The sequence below is a fragment of the Carcharodon carcharias genome (genome assembly GCF_017639515.1).
Source record: "Carcharodon carcharias isolate sCarCar2 chromosome 27 unlocalized genomic scaffold, sCarCar2.pri SUPER_27_unloc_5, whole genome shotgun sequence".
Lineage (NCBI taxonomy): Eukaryota > Metazoa > Chordata > Chondrichthyes > Lamniformes > Lamnidae > Carcharodon > Carcharodon carcharias.
The window spans coordinates 753,630-779,423 of record NW_024470649.1 but is presented as its reverse complement, the minus strand read 5'-3'; positions in this window follow the sequence as shown (position 1 = coordinate 779,423).

Sequence of the window (25,794 nt, the reverse complement as noted above, 5' to 3'; positions counted from 1 at the left end):
CACCAATTTCCTTCTGTCAGATATAAACCAACCCCACAGTCACTGAAACCAATCTCCTCCTGTCTGATATAAAACAATCCTGCAGTCACTGACACCAATCTCCACCTGTCTGATATAAATCAATCTCACAGTTACTGACACAAATCTCCTCCTGCCTGATATAAACCTATACCATAGTCACTGACACCAATCTCCTTCCACCTTTCTGATATAAACCAAAATCACAATCACTGACACCAATCTCCTGCTGTCTGATATAAAACAACCTCACAGCCACTGACTCCAAACTCTTCCTCTCTGTTGTAAGCCAAATTCACAGTCACAGGCAGCAATCTCCTCCTGTCTGATATAAACCAACCTCACGGTCACTGAATCCAATCTCCGACTGACTAATATAAACGGACCCCATAGTCAGTGACAGGAATCTCAACATATCTGATATAACCAACCCCACAGTCACTGACACCAATCGCCTGCTGTCTGATATGAACCAGCCCAACATCACTGACAACAATCACCTCCTGTTTGAGTTAAACCAACCTCACAGTCTCTGACACCAATCTCCTCCTGTCTGACATAAACCAACCTCACAGTTACTGACACCAATCTCCTCCTGCCTGATATAAACCAAACTCACAGTAACTGACACCAATCTCCTCCTGTCTGATATAAACCAAACTCATGTTCACTCTCACCAATCTCCTCCTGTCTTATATAAAACAATACCACAGTCACTGACATCAATCTCCTCCTTTCTGATATAAACCAACCTCACTGTCACTCCTGACTAATATAAACGCACTCCACAGTCAGTGACAGGAATCTCAACATTTCTGATATTAAGCAATCCCACAGTCACTGACACCAATCTCCTCGTACCTGATATAAACCAACCTCACAGTCAGTCACACCAATATCCTCCTGTCTGATATAAAGCAACCTCACAGTCACTGACGCCAATCTCTTCCTCTCTGTTGTAAACCAAACTCACGATCACTGACACCAATCTCCTCCTGCATCTTATAAACCAATCCCACAGTCACTGACACCAATCTCCTCCTTCCTCATATACAACAACCTCACATTCACTGACACCAATCTCCTCCTGCCTGATATAAACCAAACCCACAGTCACTGACACCAATCTCCTCCTGCCTGATATAAACCAAACCCACTGTCACTGACACCAATCTCCTCCTGCCTGATATAAAGCAACATCACATTCACTGACACCATTCTCCTCCTGTCCGATATACACCAAACGTAGTCATTGACACAAATCTCCTCCTGTCTGATAAAAACAAATCCCACAATCACTGACACCAATCTCCTCCTGTCTGATATAAACCAACCCCACAGTCACTGCCACCAATTTCTTCCTGTCTGATGTAAACCAAACCTCACAGTCACTGACACCAATCTCCTCCTCTCTGATATAAAACAATCTCACAGTCTCCGACACAAATCTCCTCCTACCTGATATAGACCAAACACACATTTACTGACTCCAATCTTCTGTCTGATACAAAAAAACCCAAAGTCCGTGACACCAATCACCTACTGCCTGATACAAAACAAATCTGCAGTTATTCAAACCAATATCCTCCTGACTGATATAAACCAAACTCACAGTCACTGACAACAATCTCCTCCTGTCTGATATAAACCAACCCCAAAGTCACTGATACCAATTTCGTCCTGTCTGGTGTAAACCAACCTCACATCACTGACACCAATCTCCTCCTTTCTGATGTAAATCGACTCCACAATCACTGACACCAATCTCCTCCTGCCTGATGTAAATCAAACCCACAGTAACTGACAGCAATATCCTCCTGTCTAATATAAAACAACCCCAATGTCACTGACACCAATCTCCTCCTGTCTGGTATAAACCAACCTCACAGTCGGTGACACCAATCACCTCCTGTCTGATATAAAACAGCCTCACTGTCACTGACACCAATCTCCTCTTGTATGATATAAACCAACCTCACAGTCAGTGACACCAATCTCATCCTGTCTGATATAAAACAGCCTCGCCGTCACTGACACCAATCTGCTCCTGTCTGATATAAAACAAACCCACAGTCACTTACACAAATCTCCTCCTGCCTGATATAAACCAACCCCTCAGTCACTAACTCCAATCTTCTTTTGTCTGATACAAAACAACCCCAAATTCCGTGACACCAATCTCCTCCTGCATGATACAAAATGAATCTACAGTTACTTAAACCAATATCCTCCTGGCTGATATAAACCAAACTCACAGTCACTGACGCCAATCTGCTCCTCTCTGTTGTAAACCAAACTCAGTCAATGGCACCAAATTCCTCTTGCCTGATATAAACCAACCTCACAGTCACTGACACCAATCTCCACCTGTCTGATATGAAGCAACCTCAAAGTCACAGAAACCATCCCCTCAGTAACTGTCACCAATCTCTTTCCTCCTTTCTGATATAAACCAACCCCATAGTCACTGACACCAATCTCCTGCAATCTGATATAAACTAACCACACAGTCACTGGCACAAATCTCCTGTCTGATATAAACTAAACTCACAGTCACTAACACCAATCTCCTGCAATCTGATATAAACTATCCCCACAGTCACTGACACCAATCTCCTGTCTGATATAAATGAACTCCGCAGTCATTGACACCAGTCTTCTACTGTATGATATAAACCAACCTCACAGTCACTGACACCAATCTCTTCCTGTCTGATACAATCCAACTCCACAGTGACTGACACCAATCTCCTTCTGCCTGATATAAACCAAACCCACTGTCACTGACACCACTCTCCCCCAGCTTGACATAAACCAAACTCACAATCAGTGACACCAATCTCCTCCTGTCGGACATAACCCAACCATAAAGTCATTGATAACACTCTCCTGTCTGATATAAACTAAACTCACAGTCACTGACACTAATCACCTCCTGTCTGATACAATCCTACACCACAGTCACTGACACCAATATCCTACTGTGTGATATAAAACGAATCTATAGTCACTGAAACCAATATCCTCCTAATTGATATAATCCAAGCGTACAGTCACTGACACCAATCACCTCCTGTCCGATATAAAACAACATCACAGTCGCTGACACCAATCTCCTCCTGTCTGATATCAACCATCCGCTCAGTAACTATCAACAATCTCCTACCTCCTTTCTGATATAAACCAACCCCATAGTCACTGACACCAATCACCTGCAATCTGATATAAGCTAACCCCACAGTCATTGACACCAATCCCCTGTCTGATATAAACTAACCCCACAGTCACTGACACCAATCCCCTGTCTGATATAAACTAACCCCACAGCCACTGACACCAATCTCCTACTGTCTGATATAAAACGAATCTATAGACACTGAAACCAATTTCCTCCTGTTTGATATAATCCAAGCATAGAGTTACTGACACCAATCTCCTCCTGTCTGATATAAACCGACCTCACAGTCACTGACACCAATCTCCTCCTGTATGATATAAACCGACCTCACAGTCACTGACACCAATCTCCTCCTGTCTGATATAAACCAACTCCACAGTCACTGACACCAATCGCCTCCTGTCTGAGATAAACCAGCTCAACATCACTGACACCAATTTCCTCCTGTCTGATATAAACCAACCTCACAGCCACTGACACCAATCTCCTCCTGTCTGATATAAAGCAACCTCACAGTCACTGACACCAATCTCCTCCTATCTGATATAAAGCAACCTCACAGTCACTGACACCAATCTCCTCCTGTCTGATATAAACCAACTCCACAGTCACAGACATTAATCGCCTCCTGTCTGATATAAATCAGCTCAACATCACTGACAGCAATCTCCACCTGTCTGATATAAACAAACCCCACAGTCACTGAAACCAATCTCCTCCTGTCTGATATAAACCAACCCCACAGTCACTGACACTAATCTCCTCCTGTCCGATATAAACCGACCCCACAGTCACTGACAGTAATCTCCTCCTGTCTGATATAAACCAACCCCACAGTCACTGATACTCATCTCCTCCTGTCTGATATAAACCAACCCCACAGTCACTGACACTAATCTCCTCCTGTCTGATATAAACCAACCCCACAGTCACGGACACTAATCTCCTCCTGTCTGATATAAACCAACCACACAGTCACTGACACTAATCTTGTGTCTGATAAACCAACCCCACAGTCACTGACACCAATCTCCTCCTGTCTGATATAAACAAACCCCACAGTCACTGACAGCAATCTCCTCCTGTCTGATATAAACAAACCCCACAGTCATTGACACCAATCTCCTCCTGTCTGTTATAAACCAACCCACAGTCACTGCCACTAATCTCCTCCTGTCTGATATAAACCAACCTCACATTCACAGACACCAATCTCTGCCTGTCTGATATAAACCAACCTCACAGTCACTGACACTAATCTCCTCTCTGATTTCAACCAACACCACAGTCACTGACACTAATCTCCTCCTGTCTGATATAAACCAACCCCACAGTCACTGACACTAATCTCCTCCTGTCTGATATAAACCAACCTCACTTTCACTGACACTAATCTCCTCCTGTCTGTTATAAACCAACCCCACAGTCACTGACACTAATCTCCTCCTGTCTGATATAAACCAACCCCACAGTCACAGACACTAATCTCCTCCTGTCTGATATAAACCAACCACACAGTCACTGACACTAATCTCCTCATGCCTGATAGAAACCAACCCCACTGTCGCTGACACCAATCTCCTCCTGTCTGATATAAACCAACTCCACAGTCATTAACACTAATCTCCTCCTGTCTGATATAAACCAACTCCACAGTCACTGACACCAATCTCCTCCTGTCTGATATAAACCAACCCCACAGTCACTGACACTAATCTCCTCCTGTCTGATATAAACCAACCGCACAGTCACTGACACTAATCTCCTCCTGTCTGATATAAACCAACCCCACAGTCACTGACACTAATCTCCTCCTGTCTGATATAAACCAACCCCACAGTCACTGACACTAATCTCCTCCTGTCTGATATAAACCAACCCCACAGTCACTGACACCAATCGCCTCCTGTCTGATCTAAAGCAACCTCACAGTCACTGACACCAATCTCCTCCTGTCTGATATAAGGCAACCTCACAGTCACTGACACCAATCTCCTCCTGTCTGATATAAAGCAACCTCACAGTCACTGACACCAATCTCCTCCTGTCTCATATAAAACAATCTCACAGTCACTGACACTAATCTCCTCCTTTCTCATATAAACCAACCCCATAGTCACTGACACCAATCTGCTACTGTCTGATACAAACCCACCTCAAAGTACCTGACACCAATCTCCTCCTGTCTGATATAAACCTGATATAAACCAACCCCAACGTCCCTGACAACAATCTCCTCCTGTCCGACATAAGACGAATCTACAGTCACTGAAACCAGTATCCTCCTGTCTGATATAAACCAATAGTACAGTCATTGACACCAATCTCCTCCTGTCTGGTATAAACCAGCCCCACAGTCACTGACGCCTATCTCCTCCTGTCTGATATAAACCAACCCCACAGTCACTGACACCAATCTCCTCCTGTCTGAGGTAAACCAACCCCACAGTCACTGACACCAGTCTCCTCCTGTCTGATATAAACCAACCTCACAGGCACTGACTCCAATCTCTTCCTCTCTGTTGTAAACCAAACTCACAGTCACTGGCACCAATCTCCTCCTGTCTGATATAATGCAACCCGACAGTCACTGACACCAATCACCTCCTGTCTGTTATAAACCAACCAAACAGTCAGTGACACCAATTTCCTTCTGTCAGATATAAACCAACCCCACAGTCACTGAAACCAATCTCCCCCTGTCTGATATAAAACAATCCTGCAGTCACTGACACCAGTCTCCACCTGTCTGATATAAAACAATCTCATAGTTACTGACACAAATCTCCTCCTGTCTGATATAAACCAAACCCACAGTCACTGACACCAATCTCCTCATGTCTGATATAAACCAAACCCACAGTCACTGACACCAATCTCTTCCTGTCTGATATAAACCAACCTCACAGTCACTGACACCAATCTCCTCCTGTCTGATATAAACCTGTTATAAACCAACCCCAAAGTCCCTGACAACAATCTCCTCCTGTCCGACATAAGACGAATCTACAGTCACTGAAACCAATATCCTCCTGTCTGATATAAACCAACAGTACAGTCATTGACACCAATCTCCTCCTGTCTGGTATAAACCAGCCCCACAGTCACTGACGCCTATCTCCTCCTGTCTGATATAAACCAACCCCACAGTCACTGACACCAATCTCCTCCTGTCTGATATAAAACAATCCTGCAGTCACTGACACCAATCTCCACCTGTCTGATATAAATCAATCTCACAGTTACTGACACAAATCTCCTCCTGCCTGATATAAACCTATACCATAGTCACTGACACCAATCTCCTTCCACCTTTCTGATATAAACCAAAATCACAATCACTGACACCAATCTCCTGCTGTCTGATATAAAACAACCTCACAGCCACTGACTCCAAACTCTTCCTCTCTGTTGTAAGCCAAATTCACAGTCACAGGCAGCAATCTCCTCCTGTCTGATATAAACCAACCTCACGGTCACTGAATCCAATCTCCGACTGACTAATATAAACGGACCCCATAGTCAGTGACAGGAATCTCAACATATCTGATATAACCAACCCCACAGTCACTGACACCAATCGCCTGCTGTCTGATATGAACCAGCCCAACATCACTGACAACAATCACCTCCTGTTTGAGTTAAACCAACCTCACAGTCTCTGACACCAATCTCCTCCTGTCTGACATAAACCAACCTCACAGTTACTGACACCAATCTCCTCCTGCCTGATATAAACCAAACTCACAGTAACTGACACCAATCTCCTCCTGTCTGATATAAACCAAACTCATGTTCACTCTCACCAATCTCCTCCTGTCTTATATAAAACAATACCACAGTCACTGACATCAATCTCCTCCTTTCTGATATAAACCAACCTCACTATCACTCCTGACTAATATAAACGCACTCCACAGTCAGTGACAGGAATCTCAACATTTCTGATATTAAGCAATCCCACAGTCACTGACACCAATCTCCTCGTACCTGATATAAACCAACCTCACAGTCAGTCACACCAATATCCTCCTGTCTGATATAAAGCAACCTCACAGTCACTGACGCCAATCTCTTCCTCTCTGTTGTAAACCAAACTCACGATCACTGACACCAATCTCCTCCTGCATCTTATAAACCAATCCCACAGTCACTGACACCAATCTCCTCCTTCCTCATATACAACAACCTCACATTCACTGACACCAATCTCCTCCTGCCTGATATAAACCAAACCCACAGTCACTGACACCAATCTCCTCCTGCCTGATATAAACCAAACCCACTGTCACTGACACCAATCTCCTCCTGCCTGATATAAAGCAACATCACATTCACTGACACCATTCTCCTCCTGTCCGATATACACCAAACGTAGTCATTGACACAAATCTCCTCCTGTCTGATAAAAACAAATCCCACAATCACTGACACCAATCTCCTCCTGTCTGATATAAACCAACCCCACAGTCACTGCCACCAATTTCTTCCTGTCTGATGTAAACCAAACCTCACAGTCACTGACACCAATCTCCTCCTCTCTGATATAAAACAATCTCACAGTCTCCGACACAAATCTCCTCCTACCTGATATAGACCAAACACACATTTACTGACTCCAATCTTCTGTCTGATACAAAAAAACCCAAAGTCCGTGACACCAATCACCTACTGCCTGATACAAAACAAATCTGCAGTTATTCAAACCAATATCCTCCTGACTGATATAAACCAAACTCACAGTCACTGACAACAATCTCCTCCTGTCTGATATAAACCAACCCCAAAGTCACTGATACCAATTTCGTCCTGTCTGGTGTAAACCAACCTCACATCACTGACACCAATCTCCTCCTTTCTGATGTAAATCGACTCCACAATCACTGACACCAATCTCCTCCTGCCTGATGTAAATCAAACCCACAGTAACTGACAGCAATATCCTCCTGTCTAATATAAAACAACCCCAATGTCACTGACACCAATCTCCTCCTGTCTGGTATAAACCAACCTCACAGTCGGTGACACCAATCACCTCCTGTCTGATATAAAACAGCCTCACTGTCACTGACACCAATCTCCTCTTGTATGATATAAACCAACCTCACAGTCAGTGACACCAATCTCATCCTGTCTGATATAAAACAGCCTCGCCGTCACTGACACCAATCTGCTCCTGTCTGATATAAAACAAACCCACAGTCACTTACACAAATCTCCTCCTGCCTGATATAAACCAACCCCTCAGTCACTAACTCCAATCTTCTTTTGTCTGATACAAAACAACCCCAAATTCCGTGACACCAATCTCCTCCTGCATGATACAAAATGAATCTACAGTTACTTAAACCAATATCCTCCTGGCTGATATAAACCAAACTCACAGTCACTGACGCCAATCTGCTCCTCTCTGTTGTAAACCAAACTCAGTCAATGGCACCAAATTCCTCTTGCCTGATATAAACCAACCTCACAGTCACTGACACCAATCTCCACCTGTCTGATATGAAGCAACCTCAAAGTCACAGAAACCATCCCCTCAGTAACTGTCACCAATCTCTTTCCTCCTTTCTGATATAAACCAACCCCATAGTCACTGACACCAATCTCCTGCAATCTGATATAAACTAACCACACAGTCACTGGCACAAATCTCCTGTCTGATATAAACTAAACTCACAGTCACTAACACCAATCTCCTGCAATCTGATATAAACTATCCCCACAGTCACTGACACCAATCTCCTGTCTGATATAAATGAACTCCGCAGTCATTGACACCAGTCTTCTACTGTATGATATAAACCAACCTCACAGTCACTGACACCAATCTCTTCCTGTCTGATACAATCCAACCCCACAGTGACTGACACCAATCTCCTTCTGCCTGATATAAACCAAACCCACTGTCACTGACACCACTCTCCCCCAGCTTGATATAAACCAAACTCACAATCAGTGACACCAATCTCCTCCTGTCGGACATAACCCAACCATAAAGTCATTGATAACACTCTCCTGTCTGATATAAACTAAACTCACAGTCACTGACACTAATCACCTCCTGTCTGATACAATCCTACACCACAGTCACTGACACCAATATCCTACTGTGTGATATAAAACGAATCTATAGTCACTGAAACCAATATCCTCCTAATTGATATAATCCAAGCGTACAGTCACTGACACCAATCACCTCCTGTCCGATATAAAACAACATCACAGTCGCTGACACCAATCTCCTCCTGTCTGATATCAACCATCCGCTCAGTAACTATCAACAATCTCCTACCTCCTTTCTGATATAAACCAACCCCATAGTCACTGACACCAATCACCTGCAATCTGATATAAGCTAACCCCACAGTCATTGACACCAATCCCCTGTCTGATATAAACTAACCCCACAGTCACTGACACCAATCCCCTGTCTGATATAAACTAACCCCACAGCCACTGACACCAATCTCCTACTGTCTGATATAAAACGAATCTATAGACACTGAAACCAATTTCCTCCTGTTTGATATAATCCAAGCATAGAGTTACTGACACCAATCTCCTCCTGTCTGATATAAACCGACCTCACAGTCACTGACACCAATCTCCTCCTGTATGATATAAACCGACCTCACAGTCACTGACACCAATCTCCTCCTGTCTGATATAAACCAACTCCACAGTCACTGACACCAATCGCCTCCTGTCTGATATAAACCAGCTCAACATCACTGACACCAATTTCCTCCTGTCTGATATAAACCAACCTCACAGTCACTGACACCAATCTCCTCCTGTCTGATATAAAGCAACCTCACAGTCACTGACACCAATCTCCTCCTATCTGATATAAAGCAACCTCACAGTCACTGACACCAATCTCCTCCTGTCTGATATAAACCAACTCCACAGTCACAGACAATAATCGCCTCCTGTCTGATATAAATCAGCTCAACATCACTGACAGCAATCTCCTCCTGTCTGATATAAACCAACCTCACAGTCACTGACACCAATCTCGTCCTGTCTGATATAAAGCAACCTCACAGTCACTGACACCAATCTGCTACTGTCTGATACAAACCCACCTCAAAGTACCTGACACCAATCTCCTTCTGTCTGATACAAATTGAATCTTTTGTCACTGACACCAATCCCCTCCTGTCTGATATAAATCGGCTCCACAGTCACTGACAACAATCTCCTCCTATCCGATATAAATCCACTTTCTGATACACACCAACCACACACAGTCACTGACACCAATCTCCTTGTGTATGATATAAACCAACCCATAATCACTGCCACCAATCTCCTCCTCTCTGATATAAAACAACTTCACAGTCCCCGACACAAATATCCTCCTGCCTGATATAAACCAAACCCACAGTCACTGACTCCAATCTTCTGTCTGATACAAAACAACCCCAAACTCCGTGACACCAATCACCTACAGCCTGATACAAAACGAATCGACAGTTACTCCAGCCAATATCCTCCTGACTGATATAAACCAAACTCACCGTCACTGACACCAATCTCCTCCTGTCTGATATAAACCAACCCCACAGTCACTGATACCAATCTCGTCCTGTCTGGTGTAAACCAACCTCACATCACTGACACCAATCTCCTCCTTTCTGATATAAATCGACTCCACAATCACTGACACCAATCTCCTCCTGCATGATGTAAATCAAACCCACGGTAACTGACAACAATATCGTCCTGTCTGATATAAAACAACCCCACTGTCACAGACACCAATCTCCTCCTGTCTGATATAAACCAACCATAGAGTCAGTGACACCAATCTCCTCCTTTCTGATAGAAATCGACTCCACAATCACTGACAGCAATCTCCTCCTGTCTGATATAAACCAACCTCACATTCACTGACACCAATCTCCTCCTGTCTGATATACCCAACCCCAAAATCCCTGACACCAATCTCCTCCTGTCCCATATAAACTAGTCCAATGTCACTGACACCAATCTCCTCCTGTCTGATATAAACCAACTCCACAGTCGCAGACACCAATCGCCACCTGTCTGATATAAACCAGCCCAACATCACTGACACCAATCTGCTCCTGTCTGAGGTAAACCAATCCCACAGTCACTGACACCAATCTCCGCCTGTCTGATATAAATTGACTCTACAGTCACTGACACCAATCTCCTCCTGTCTGATATAAACCAACCTCACAGTCAGTGACACCAATCTCCACCTGGCTGATATAAACCAAACCCACAGTCACTGACACCAATCTGCTCCTGGCTGATATAAACCAAACCCACAGTCACTGACACCAATCTCCTGCTGTCTGATATAAACAAACCCCACAGTCACTGACACCAATCTCCTCCTGTCTGATATAAACCAACCCCACAGTCACTGACACCAATCTCCTCCTGTCTGATATAAAGCAACCTCACAGTCACTGACACCAATCTCCTCCTGTCTGATATAAACCAACCCCACAGTCACTGATACCAATCTCGTCCTGTCTGGTGTAAACCAACCTCACATCACTGACACCAATCTCCTCCTTTCTGATATAAATCGACTCCACAATCACTGACACCAATCTCCTCCTGCATGATGTAAATCAAACCCACGGTAACTGACAACAATATCGTCCTGTCTGATATAAAACAACCCCACTGTCACAGACACCAATCTCCTCCTATCTGATATAAACCAACCATAGAGTCAGTGACACCAATCTCCTCCTTTCTGATAGAAATCGACTCCACAATCACTGACAGCAATCTCCTCCTGTCTGATATAAACCAACCTCACATTCACTGACACCAATCTCCTCCTGTCTGATATACCCAACCCCAAAATCCCTGACACCAATCTCCTCCTGTCCGATATAAACTAGTCCAATGTCACTGACACCAATCTCCTCCTGTCTGATATAAACCAACTCCACAGTCGCAGACACCAATCGCCACCTGTCTGATATAAACCAGCCCAACATCACTGACACCAATCTGCTCCTGTCTGAGGTAAACCAATCCCACAGTCACTGACACCAATCTCCGCCTGTCTGATATAAATTGACTCTACAGTCACTGACACCAATCTCCTCCTGTCTGATATAAACCAACCTCACAGTCAGTGACACCAATCTCCACCTGGCTGATATAAACCAAACCCACAGTCACTGACACCAATCTGCTCCTGGCTGATATAAACCAAACCCACAGTCACTGACACCAATCTCCTGCTGTCTGATATAAACAAACCCCACAGTCACTGACACCAATCTCCTCCTGTCTGATATAAACCAACCCCACAGTCACTGACACCAATCTCCTCCTGTCTGATATAAAGCAACCTCACAGTCACTGACACCAATCTCCTCCTGTCTGATATAAAGCAACCTCACAGTCACTGACACCAATCTCCTCCTGTCTGATATAAAACAATCTCACAGTCACTGACACCAATCTCCTCCTTTCTGATATAAACCAACCCCATGGTGTCTGACACCAATCTGCTACTGTCTGATACAAACCCACCTCAAAGTACCTGACACCAATCTCCTACTTTCTGATACAAATCGAATCTATAGTCACTGACACCAATCTCCTCCTGGCTGATATAAACCAGAGTCAGAGCCACTGATTCCAATTTCTTCCTATCTCTTGTAAATCAACCTCACAGTCACTGACACCAATCTCTTCCTGTCTGATACAATCCAACCCCACAATCACTGACACCAATCTCCTTCTGCCTGATATAAACCAAACCCACTGTCACTGACACCACTCTCCCCCAGCTTGATATAAACCTAACTCACAGTCAGTGACACCAATCTCCTCCAGTCTGACATAACCCAACCATAAAGTCATTGATAACACTCTCCTGTCTGATATAAACTAAACTCACAGTCACTGACACCAATCTCCTCCTGTCTGATACAATCCTACACCACAGTCACTGACACCAATATCCTACTGTATGATATAAAACAAATCTATAGTCACTGAAACCAATATCCCCCTAATTGATATAATCCAAGCGTACAGTCACTGACACCAATCACCTCCTGTCCGATATAAAACAACGTCACAGTCGCTGACACCAATCTCCTCCAGTCGGATATCAACCATCCGCTCAGTAACTATCAACAATCTCCTACCTCCTTTCTGATATAAACCAACCCCATAGTCACTGACACCAATCTCCTGCAATCTGATATAAGCTAACGCCACAGTCACTGACACCAATCTCCTGTCTGATATATACTAACCCCACAGTCACTGACACCAATCCCCTGTCTGATATAAACTAACCCCACAGTCACTGACCCCAATCCCCTGTCTGATATAAACTAACCCCACAGCCACTGACACCAATCTCCTACTGTCTGATATAAAACGAATCTATAGACACTGAAACCAATTTCCTCCTGTTTGATATAATCCAAGCATAGAGTTACTGACACCAATCTCCTCCTGTCTGATATAAACCGACCTCACAGTCACTGACACCAATCTCCTCCTGTATGATATAAACCGACCTCACAGTCACTGACACCAATCTCCTCCTGTCTGATATAAACCAACTCCACAGTCACTGACACCAATCGCCTCCTGTCTGATATAAACCAGCTCAACATCACTGACACCAATTTCCTCCTGTCTGATATAAACCAACCTCACAGTCACTGACACAAATCTCCTCCTGTCTGATATGAAGCAACCTCACAGTCACTGACACCAATCTCCTCCTGTCTGATATAAAGCAACCTCACAGTCACTGACACCAATCTCCTCCTGTCTGATATAAAGCAACCTCACAGTCACTGACACCAATCTCCTCCTGTCTGATATAAAACAATCTCACAGTCACTGACACCAATCTCCTCCTTTCTGATATAAACCAACCCCATAGTCACTGACACCAATTGCTACTGTCTGATACAAACCCACCTCAAAGTACCTGACACCAATCTCCTACTTTCTGATACAAATCGAATCTATAGTCACTGACACCAATCTCCTCCTGTCTGATATAAACCAACCCCACAGTCACTGACACCAATCTCCTCCTGTCTGATATAAACCAGCCTCAGAGCCACTGATTCCAATTTCTTCCTATCTCTTGTAAACCAAACTCACAGTCACCGACGCCAATCACCTCCTGTCTGATATAAACCAACCTCACTTTCACTGAATCCAAACTCCTCCTGCCTGATATAAACCAACCCCACAGTCACTGTCACCAATCTCCTCCTCTCTGATATAAACAGACCCCACAGTCAGTGACAGGAATCTCATCCTATCTGATATAAACCAATCCCACAGTCACTGACTCCAATCTCCTCCTGTCTGATACGAACAAACCTCACAGTCACTGACACCAATATCCTCCTGTCTGGTATAAACCAAACCGACAGTCACTGACACCAATCTCATTCCTCCTTTCTGATACAAATCAAAATCACAATAACTGACACCAATCTCCTGCTGTGTGATATAAACAGACACCACAGTCACTGACACCAATCTCCTACAGACTGATATAAATCAAACTCACAGTCAGTGACACCAATCTCCTCCTGTCTGATACAAACCAACCTCACTGTCACTGAATCGAATCTCCTCCTGTCTGATATAAATGCACTCCACAGTCACTGACACCAATCTGCTCCTGTCTGATATAAACCAAACTCACAGTCACTGACGCCAATCTGCTCCTCTCTGTTGTAAACCAAACTCAGTCAATGGCACCAAATTCCTCCTGCCTGATATATACCAACCTCACAGTCACTGACACCAATCTCCACCTGTCTGATATAAAAAAGCCTCGCCGTCACTGACACCAATCTGCTCCTGTCTGATATAAAACAAACCCACAGTCACTTACACAAATCTCCTCCTGCCTGATATAAACCAACCCCTCAGTCACTAACTCCAATCTTCTTTTGTCTGATACAAAACAACCCCAAATTCCGTGACACCAATCTCCTCCTGCATGATACAAAATGAATCTACAGTTACTTAAACCAATATCCTCCTGGCTGATATAAACCAAACTCACAGTCACTGACGCCAATCTGCTCCTCTCTGTTGTAAACCAAACTCAGTCAATGGCACCAAATTCCTCTTGCCTGATATAAACCAACCTCACAGTCACTGACACCAATCTCCACCTGTCTGATATGAAGCAACCTCAAAGTCACAGAAACCATCCCCTCAGTAACTGTCACCAATTTCTTTCCTCCTTTCTGATATAAACAAACCCCATAGTCACTGACACCAATCTCCTGCAATCTGATATAAACTAACCACACAGTCACTGGCACAAATCTCCTGTCTGATATAAATGAACTCCGCAGTCATTGACACCAGTCTTCTACTGTATGATATAAACCAACCTCACAGTCACTGACACCAATCTCTTCCTGTCTGATACAATCCAACCCCACAGTGACTGACACCAATCTCCTTCTGCCTGATATAAACCAAACCCACTGTCACTGACACCACTCTCCCCCAGCTTGATATAAACCAAACTCACAATCAGTGACACCAATCTCCTCCTGTCGGACATAACCCAACCATAAAGTCATTGATAACACTCTCCTGTCTGATATAAACTAAACTCACAGTCACTGACACTAATCACCTCCTGTCTGATACAATCCTACACCACAGTCACTGACACCAATATCCTACTGTGTGATATAAAACGAATCTATAGTCACTGAAACCAATATCCTCCTAATTGATATAATCCAAGCGTACAGTCACTGACACCAATCACCTCCTGTCCGATATAAAACAACATCACAGTCGCTGACACCAATCTCCTCCTGTCTGATATCAACCATCCGCTCAGTAACTATCAACAATCTCCTACCTCCTTTCTGATATAAACCAACCCCATAGTCACTGACACCAATCACCTGCAATCTGATATAAGCTAACCCCACAGTCATTGACACCAATCCCCTGTCTGATATAAACTAACCCCACAGTCACTGACACCAATCCCCTGTCTGATATAAACTAACCCCACAGCCACTGACACCAATCTCCTACGTCTGATATAAAACGAATCTATAGACACTGAAACCAATTTCCTCCTGTTTGATATAATCCAAGCATAGAGTTACTGACACCAATCTCCTCCTGTCTGATATAAACCGACCTCACAGTCACTGACACCAATCTCCTCCTGTATGATATAAACCGACCTCACAGTCACTGACACCAATCTCCTCCTGTCTGATATAAACCAACTCCACAGTCACTGACACCAATCGCCTCCTGTCTGATATAAACCAGCTCAACATCACTGACACCAATTTCCTCCTGTCTGATATAAACCAACCTCACAGTCACTGACACCAATCTCCTCCTGTCTGATATAAAGCAACCTCACAGTCACTGACACCAATCTCCTCCTATCTGATATAAAGCAACCTCACAGTCACTGACACCAATCTCCTCCTGTCTGATATAAACCAACTCCACAGTCACAGACATTAATCGCCTCCTGTCTGATATAAATCAGCTCAACATCACTGACAGCAATCTCCTCCTGTCTGATATAAACCAACCTCACAGTCACTGACACCAATCTCGTCCTGTCTGATATAAAGCAACCTCACAGTCACTGACACCAATCTGCTACTGTCTGATACAAACCCACCTCAAAGTACCTGACACCAATCTCCTTCTGTCTGATACAAATTGAATCTTTTGTCACTGACACCAATCCCCTCCTGTCTGATATAAATCGGCTCCACAGTCACTGACAACAATCTCCTCCTATCCGATATAAATCCATTTTCTGATACACACCAACCACACACAGTCACTGACACCAATCTCCTTGTGTATGATATAAACCAACCCATAATCACTGCCACCAATCTCCTCCTCTCTGATATAAAACAACTTCACAGTCCCCGACACAAATATCCTCCTGCCTGATATAAACCAAACCCACAGTCACTGACTCCAATCTTCTGTCTGATACAAAACAACCCCAAACTCCGTGACACCAATCACCTACAGCCTGATACAAAACGAATCGACAGTTACTCCAGCCAATATCCTCCTGACTGATATAAACCAAACTCACCGTCACTGACACCAATCTCCTCCTGTCTGATATAAACCAACCCCACAGTCACTGATACCAATCTCGTCCTGTCTGGTGTAAACCAACCTCACATCACTGACACCAATCTCCTCCTTTCTGATATAAATCGACTCCACAATCACTGACACCAATCTCCTCCTGCATGATGTAAATCAAACCCACGGTAACTGACAACAATATCGTCCTGTCTGATATAAAACAACCCCACTGTCACAGACACCAATCTCCTCCTGTCTGATATAAACCAACCATAGAGTCAGTGACACCAATCTCCTCCTTTCTGATAGAAATCGACTCCACAATCACTGACAGCAATCTCCTCCTGTCTGATATAAACCAACCTCACATTCACTGACACCAATCTCCTCCTGTCTGATATACCCAACCCCAAAATCCCTGACACCAATCTCCTCCTGTCCGATATAAACTAGTCCAATGTCACTGACACCAATCTCCTCCTGTCTGATATAAACCAACTCCACAGTCGCAGACACCAATCGCCACCTGTCTGATATAAACCAGCCCAACATCACTGACACCAATCTGCTCCTGTCTGAGGTAAACCAATCCCACAGTCACTGACACCAATCTCCGCCTGTCTGATATAAATTGACTCTACAGTCACTGACACCAATCTCCTCCTGTCTGATATAAACCAACCTCACAGTCAGTGACACCAATCTCCACCTGGCTGATATAAACCAAACCCACAGTCACTGACACCAATCTGCTCCTGGCTGATATAAACCAAACCCACAGTCACTGACACCAATCTCCTGCTGTCTGATATAAACAAACCCCACAGTCACTGACACCAATCTCCTCCTGTCTGATATAAACCAACCCCACAGTCACTGACACCAATCTCCTCCTGTCTGATATAAAGCAACCTCACAGTCACTGACACCAATCTCCTCCTGTCTGATATAAACCAACCCCACAGTCACTGATACCAATCTCGTCCTGTCTGGTGTAAACCAACCTCACATCACTGACACCAATCTCCTCCTTTCTGATATAAATCGACTCCACAATCACTGACACCAATCTCCTCCTGCATGATGTAAATCAAACCCACGGTAACTGACAACAATATCGTCCTGTCTGATATAAAACAACCCCACTGTCACAGACACCAATCTCCTCCTATCTGATATAAACCAACCATAGAGTCAGTGACACCAATCTCCTCCTTTCTGATAGAAATCGACTCCACAATCACTGACAGCAATCTCCTCCTGTCTGATATAAACCAACCTCACATTCACTGACACCAATCTCCTCCTGTCTGATATACCCAACCCCAAAATCCCTGACACCAATCTCCTCCTGTCCGATATAAACTAGTCCAATGTCACTGACACCAATCTCCTCCTGTCTGATATAAACCAACTCCACAGTCGCAGACACCAATCGCCACCTGTCTGATATAAACCAGCCCAACATCACTGACACCAATCTGCTCCTGTCTGAGGTAAACCAATCCCACAGTCACTGACACCAATCTCCGCCTGTCTGATATAAATTGACTCTACAGTCACTGACACCAATCTCCTCCTGTCTGATATAAACCAACCTCACAGTCAGTGACACCAATCTCCACCTGGCTGATATAAACCAAACCCACAGTCACTGACACCAATCTGCTCCTGGCTGATATAAACCAAACCCACAGTCACTGACACCAATCTCCTGCTGTCTGATATAAACAAACCCCACAGTCACTGACACCAATCTCCTCCTGTCTGATATAAACCAACCCCACAGTCACTGACACCAATCTCCTCCTGTCTGATATAAAGCAACCTCACAGTCACTGACACCAATCTCCTCCTGTCTGATATAAAGCAACCTCACAGTCACTGACACCAATCTCCTCCTGTCTGATATAAAACAATCTCACAGTCACTGACACCAATCTCCTCCTTTCTGATATAAACCAACCCCATGGTGTCTGACACCAATCTGCTACTGTCTGATACAAACCCACCTCAAAGTACCTGACACCAATCTCCTACTTTCTGATACAAATCGAATCTATAGTCACTGACACCAATCTCCTCCTGGCTGATATAAACCAGAGTCAGAGCCACTGATTCCAATTTCTTCCTATCTCTTGTAAATCAACCTCACAGTCACTGACACCAATCTCTTCCTGTCTGATATAATCCAACCCCACAATCACTGACACCAATCTCCTTCTGCCTGATATAAACCAAACCCACTGTCACTGACACCACTCTCCCCCAGCTTGATATAAACCTAACTCACAGTCAGTGACACCAATCTCCTCCAGTCTGACATAACCCAACCATAAAGTCATTGATAACACTCTCCTGTCTGATATAAACTAAACTCACAGTCACTGACACCAATCTCCTCCTGTCTGATACAATCCTACACCACAGTCACTGACACCAATATCCTACTGTATGATATAAAACAAATCTATAGTCACTGAAACCAATATCCCCCTAATTGATATAATCCAAGCGTACAGTCACTGACACCAATCACCTCCTGTCCGATATAAAACAACGTCACAGTCGCTGACACCAATCTCCTCCAGTCGGATATCAACCATCCGCTCAGTAACTATCAACAATCTCCTACCTCCTTTCTGATATAAACCAACCCCATAGTCACTGACACCAATCTCCTGCAATCTGATATAAGCTAACGCCACAGTCACTGACACCAATCTCCTGTCTGATATATACTAACCCCACAGTCACTGACACCAATCCCCTGTCTGATATAAACTAACCCCACAGTCACTGACCCCAATCCCCTGTCTGATATAAACTAACCCCACAGCCACTGACACCAATCTCCTACTGTCTGATATAAAACGAATCTATAGACACTGAAACCAATTTCCTCCTGTTTGATATAATCCAAGCATAGAGTTACTGACACCAATCTCCTCCTGTCTGATATAAACCGACCTCACAGTCACTGACACCAATCTCCTCCTGTATGATATAAACCGACCTCACAGTCACTGACACCAATCTCCTCCTGTCTGATATAAACCAACTCCACAGTCACTGACACCAATCGCCTCCTGTCTGATATAAACCAGCTCAACATCACTGACACCAATTTCCTCCTGTCTGATATAAACCAACCTCACAGTCACTGACACAAATCTCCTCCTGTCTGATATGAAGCAACCTCACAGTCACTGACACCAATCTCCTCCTTTCTGATATAAAGCAACCTCACAGTCACTGACACCAATCTCCTCCTGTCTGATATAAAGCAACCTCACAGTCACTGACACCAATCTCCTCCTGTCTGATATAAAACAATCTCACAGTCACTGACACCAATCTCCTCCTTTCTGATATAAACCAACCCCATAGTCACTGACACCAATTGCTACTGTCTGATACAAACCCACCTCAAAGTACCTGACACCAATCTCCTACTTTCTGATACAAATCGAATCTATAGTCACTGACACCAATCTCCTCCTGTCTGATATAAACCAACCCCACAGTCACTGACACCAATCTCCTCCTGTCTGATATAAACCAGCCTCAGAGCCACTGATTCCAATTTCTTCCTATCTCTTGTAAACCAAACTCACAGTCACCGACGCCAATCACCTCCTGTCTGATATAAACCAACCTCACTTTCACTGAATCCAAACTCCTCCTGCCTGATATAAACCAACCCCACAGTCACTGTCACCAATCTCCTCCTCTCTGATATAAACAGACCCCACAGTCAGTGACAGGAATCTCATCCTATCTGATATAAACCAATCCCACAGTCACTGACTCCAATCTCCTCCTGTCTGATACGAACAAACCTCACAGTCACTGACACCAATATCCTCCTGTCTGGTATAAACCAAACCGACAGTCACTGACACCAATCTCATTCCTCCTTTCTGATACAAATCAAAATCACAATAACTGACACCAATCTCCTGCTGTGTGATATAAACAGACACCACAGTCACTGACACCAATCTCCTACAGACTGATATAAATCAAACTCACAGTCAGTGACACCAATCTCCTCCTGTCTGATACAAACCAACCTCACTGTCACTGAATCGAATCTCCTCCTGTCTGATATAAATGCACTCCACAGTCACTGACACCAATCTGCTCCTGTCTGATATAAACCAAACTCACAGTCACTGACGCCAATCTGCTCCTCTCTGTTGTAAACCAAACTCAGTCAATGGCACCAAATTCCTCCTGCCTGATATATACCAACCTCACAGTCACTGACACCAATCTCCACCTGTCTGATATAAAACAGCCTCGCCGTCACTGACACCAATCTGCTCCTGTCTGATATAAAACAAACCCACAGTCACTTACACAAATCTCCTCCTGCCTGATATAAACCAACCCCTCAGTCACTAACTCCAATCTTCTTTTGTCTGATACAAAACAACCCCAAATTCCGTGACACCAATCTCCTCCTGCATGATACAAAATGAATCTACAGTTACTTAAACCAATATCCTCCTGGCTGATATAAACCAAACTCACAGTCACTGACGCCAATCTGCTCCTCTCTGTTGTAAACCAAACTCAGTCAATGGCACCAAATTCCTCTTGCCTGATATAAACCAACCTCACAGTCACTGACACCAATCTCCACCTGTCTGATATGAAGCAACCTCAAAGTCACAGAAACCATCCCCTCAGTAACTGTCACCAATTTCTTTCCTCCTTTCTGATATAAACAAACCCCATAGTCACTGACACCAATCTCCTGCAATCTGATATAAACTAACCACACAGTCACTGGCACAAATCTCCTGTCTGATATAAATGAACTCCGCAGTCATTGACACCAGTCTTCTACTGTATGATATAAACCAACCTCACAGTCACTGACACCAATCTCTTCCTGTCTGATACAATCCAACCCCACAGTGACTGACACCAATCTCCTTCTGCCTGATATAAACCAAACCCACTGTCACTGACACCACTCTCCCCCAGCTTGATATAAACCAAACTCACAATCAGTGACACCAATCTCCTCCTGTCGGACATAACCCAACCATAAAGTCATTGATAACACTCTCCTGTCTGATATAAACTAAACTCACAGTCACTGACACTAATCACCTCCTGTCTGATACAATCCTACACCACAGTCACTGACACCAATATCCTACTGTGTGATATAAAACGAATCTATAGTCACTGAAACCAATATCCTCCTAATTGATATAATCCAAGCGTACAGTCACTGACACCAATCACCTCCTGTCCGATATAAAACAACATCACAGTCGCTGACACCAATCTCCTCCTGTCTGATATCAACCATCCGCTCAGTAACTATCAACAATCTCCTACCTCCTTTCTGATATAAACCAACCCCATAGTCACTGACACCAATCACCTGCAATCTGATATAAGCTAACCCCACAGTCATTGACACCAATCCCCTGTCTGATATAAACTAACCCCACAGTCACTGACACCAATCCCCTGTCTGATATAAACTAACCCCACAGCCACTGACACCAATCTCCTACTGTCTGATATAAAACGAATCTATAGACACTGAAACCAATTTCCTCCTGTTTGATATAATCCAAGCATAGAGTTACTGACACCAATCTCCTCCTGCCTGATATAAACCGACCTCACAGTCACTGACACCAATCTCCTCCTGTATGATATAAACCGACCTCACAGTCACTGACACCAATCTCCTCCTGTCTGATATAAACCAACTCCACAGTCACTGACACCAATCGCCTCCTGTCTGATATAAACCAGCTCAACATCACTGACACCAATTTCCTCCTGTCTGATATAAACCAACCTCACAGTCACTGACACCAATCTCCTCCTGTCTGATATAAAGCAACCTCACAGTCACTGACACCAATCTCCTCCTTTCTGATATAAAGCAACCTCACAGTCACTGACACCAATCTCCTCCTGTCTGATATAAACCAACTCCACAGTCACAGACATTAATCGCCTCCTGTCTGATATAAATCAGCTCAACATCACTGACAGCAATCTCCTCCTGTCTGATATAAACCAACCTCACAGTCACTGACACCAATCTCGTCCTGTCTGATATAAAGCAACCTCACAGTCACTGACACCAATCTGCTACTGTCTGATACAAACCCACCTCAAAGTACCTGACACCAATCTCCTTCTGTCTGATACAAATTGAATCTTTTGTCACTGACACCAATCCCCTCCTGTCTGATATAAATCGGCTCCACAGTCACTGACAACAATCTCCTCCTATCCGATATAAATCCACTTTCTGATACACACCAACCACACACAGTCACTGACACCAATCTCCTTGTGTATGATATAAACCAACCCATAATCACTGCCACCAATCTCCTCCTCTCTGATATAAAACAACTTCACAGTCCCCGACACAAATATCCTCCTGCCTGATATAAACCAAACCCACAGTCACTGACTCCAATCTTCTGTCTGATACAAAACAACCCCAAACTCCGTGACACCAATCACCTACAGCCTGATACAAAACGAATCGACAGTTACTCCAGCCAATATCCTCCTGACTGATATAAACCAAACTCACCGTCACTGACACCAATCTCCTCCTGTCTGATATAAACCAACCCCACAGTCACTGATACCAATCTCGTCCTGTCTGGTGTAAACCAACCTCACATCACTGACACCAATCTCCTCCTTTCTGATATAAATCGACTCCACAATCACTGACACCAATCTCCTCCTGCATGATGTAAATCAAACCCACGGTAACTGACAACAATATCGTCCTGTCTGATATAAAACAACCCCACTGTCACAGACACCAATCTCCTCCTGTCTGATATAAACCAACCATAGAGTCAGTGACACCAATCTCCTCCTTTCTGATAGAAATCGACTCCACAATCACTGACAGCAATCTCCTCCTGTCTGATATAAACCAACCTCACATTCACTGACACCAATCTCCTCCTGTCTGATATACCCAACCCCAAAATCCCTGACACCAATCTCCTCCTGTCCGATATAAACTAGTCCAATGTCACTGACACCAATCTCCTCCTGTCTGATATAAACCAACTCCACAGTCGCAGACACCAATCGCCACCTGTCTGATATAAACCAGCCCAACATCACTGACACCAATCTGCTCCTGTCTGAGGTAAACCAATCCCACAGTCACTGACACCAATCTCCGCCTGTCTGATATAAATTGACTCTACAGTCACTGACACCAATCTCCTCCTGTCTGATATAAACCAACCTCACAGTCAGTGACACCAATCTCCACCTGGCTGATATAAACCAAACCCACAGTCACTGACACCAATCTGCTCCTGGCTGATATAAAACAAACCCACAGTCACTGACACCAATCTCCTGCTGTCTGATATAAACAAACCCCACAGTCACTGACACCAATCTCCTCCTGTCTGATATAAACCAACCCCACAGTCACTGACACCAATCTCCTCCTGTCTGATATAAAGCAACCTCACAGTCACTGACACCAATCTCCTCCTGTCTGATATAAACCAACCCCACAGTCACTGATACCAATCTCGTCCTGTCTGGTGTAAACCAACCTCACATCACTGACACCAATCTCCTCCTTTCTGATATAAATCGACTCCACAATCACTGACACCAATCTCCTCCTGCATGATGTAAATCAAACCCACGGTAACTGACAACAATATCGTCCTGTCTGATATAAAACAACCCCACTGTCACAGACACCAATCTCCTCCTGTCTGATATAAACCAACCATAGAGTCAGTGACACCAATCTCCTCCTTTCTGATAGAAATCGACTCCACAATCACTGACAGCAATCTCCTCCTGTCTGATATAAACCAACCTCACATTCACTGACACCAATCTCCTCCTGTCTGATATACCCAACCCCAAAATCCCTGACACCAATCTCCTCCTGTCCGATATAAACTAGTCCAATGTCACTGACACCAATCTCCTCCTGTCTGATATAAACCAACTCCACAGTCGCAGACACCAATCGCCACCTGTCTGATATAAACCAGCCCAACATCACTGACACCAATCTGCTCCTGTCTGAGGTAAACCAATCCCACAGTCACTGACACCAATCTCCGCCTGTCTGATATAAATTGATTCTACAGTCACTGACACCAATCTCCTCCTGTCTGATATAAACCAACCTCACAGTCAGTGACACCAATCTCCACCTGGCTGATATAAACCAAACCCACAGTCACTGACACCAATCTGCTCCTGGCTGATATAAACCAAACCCACAGTCACTGACACCAATCTCCTGCTGTCTGATATAAACAAACCCCACAGTCACTGACACCAATCTCCTCCTGTCTGATATAAACCAACCCCACAGTCACTGACACCAATCTCCTCCTGTCTGATATAAAGCAACCTCACAGTCACTGACACCAATCTCCTCCTGTCTGATATAAAGCAACCTCACAGTCACTGACACC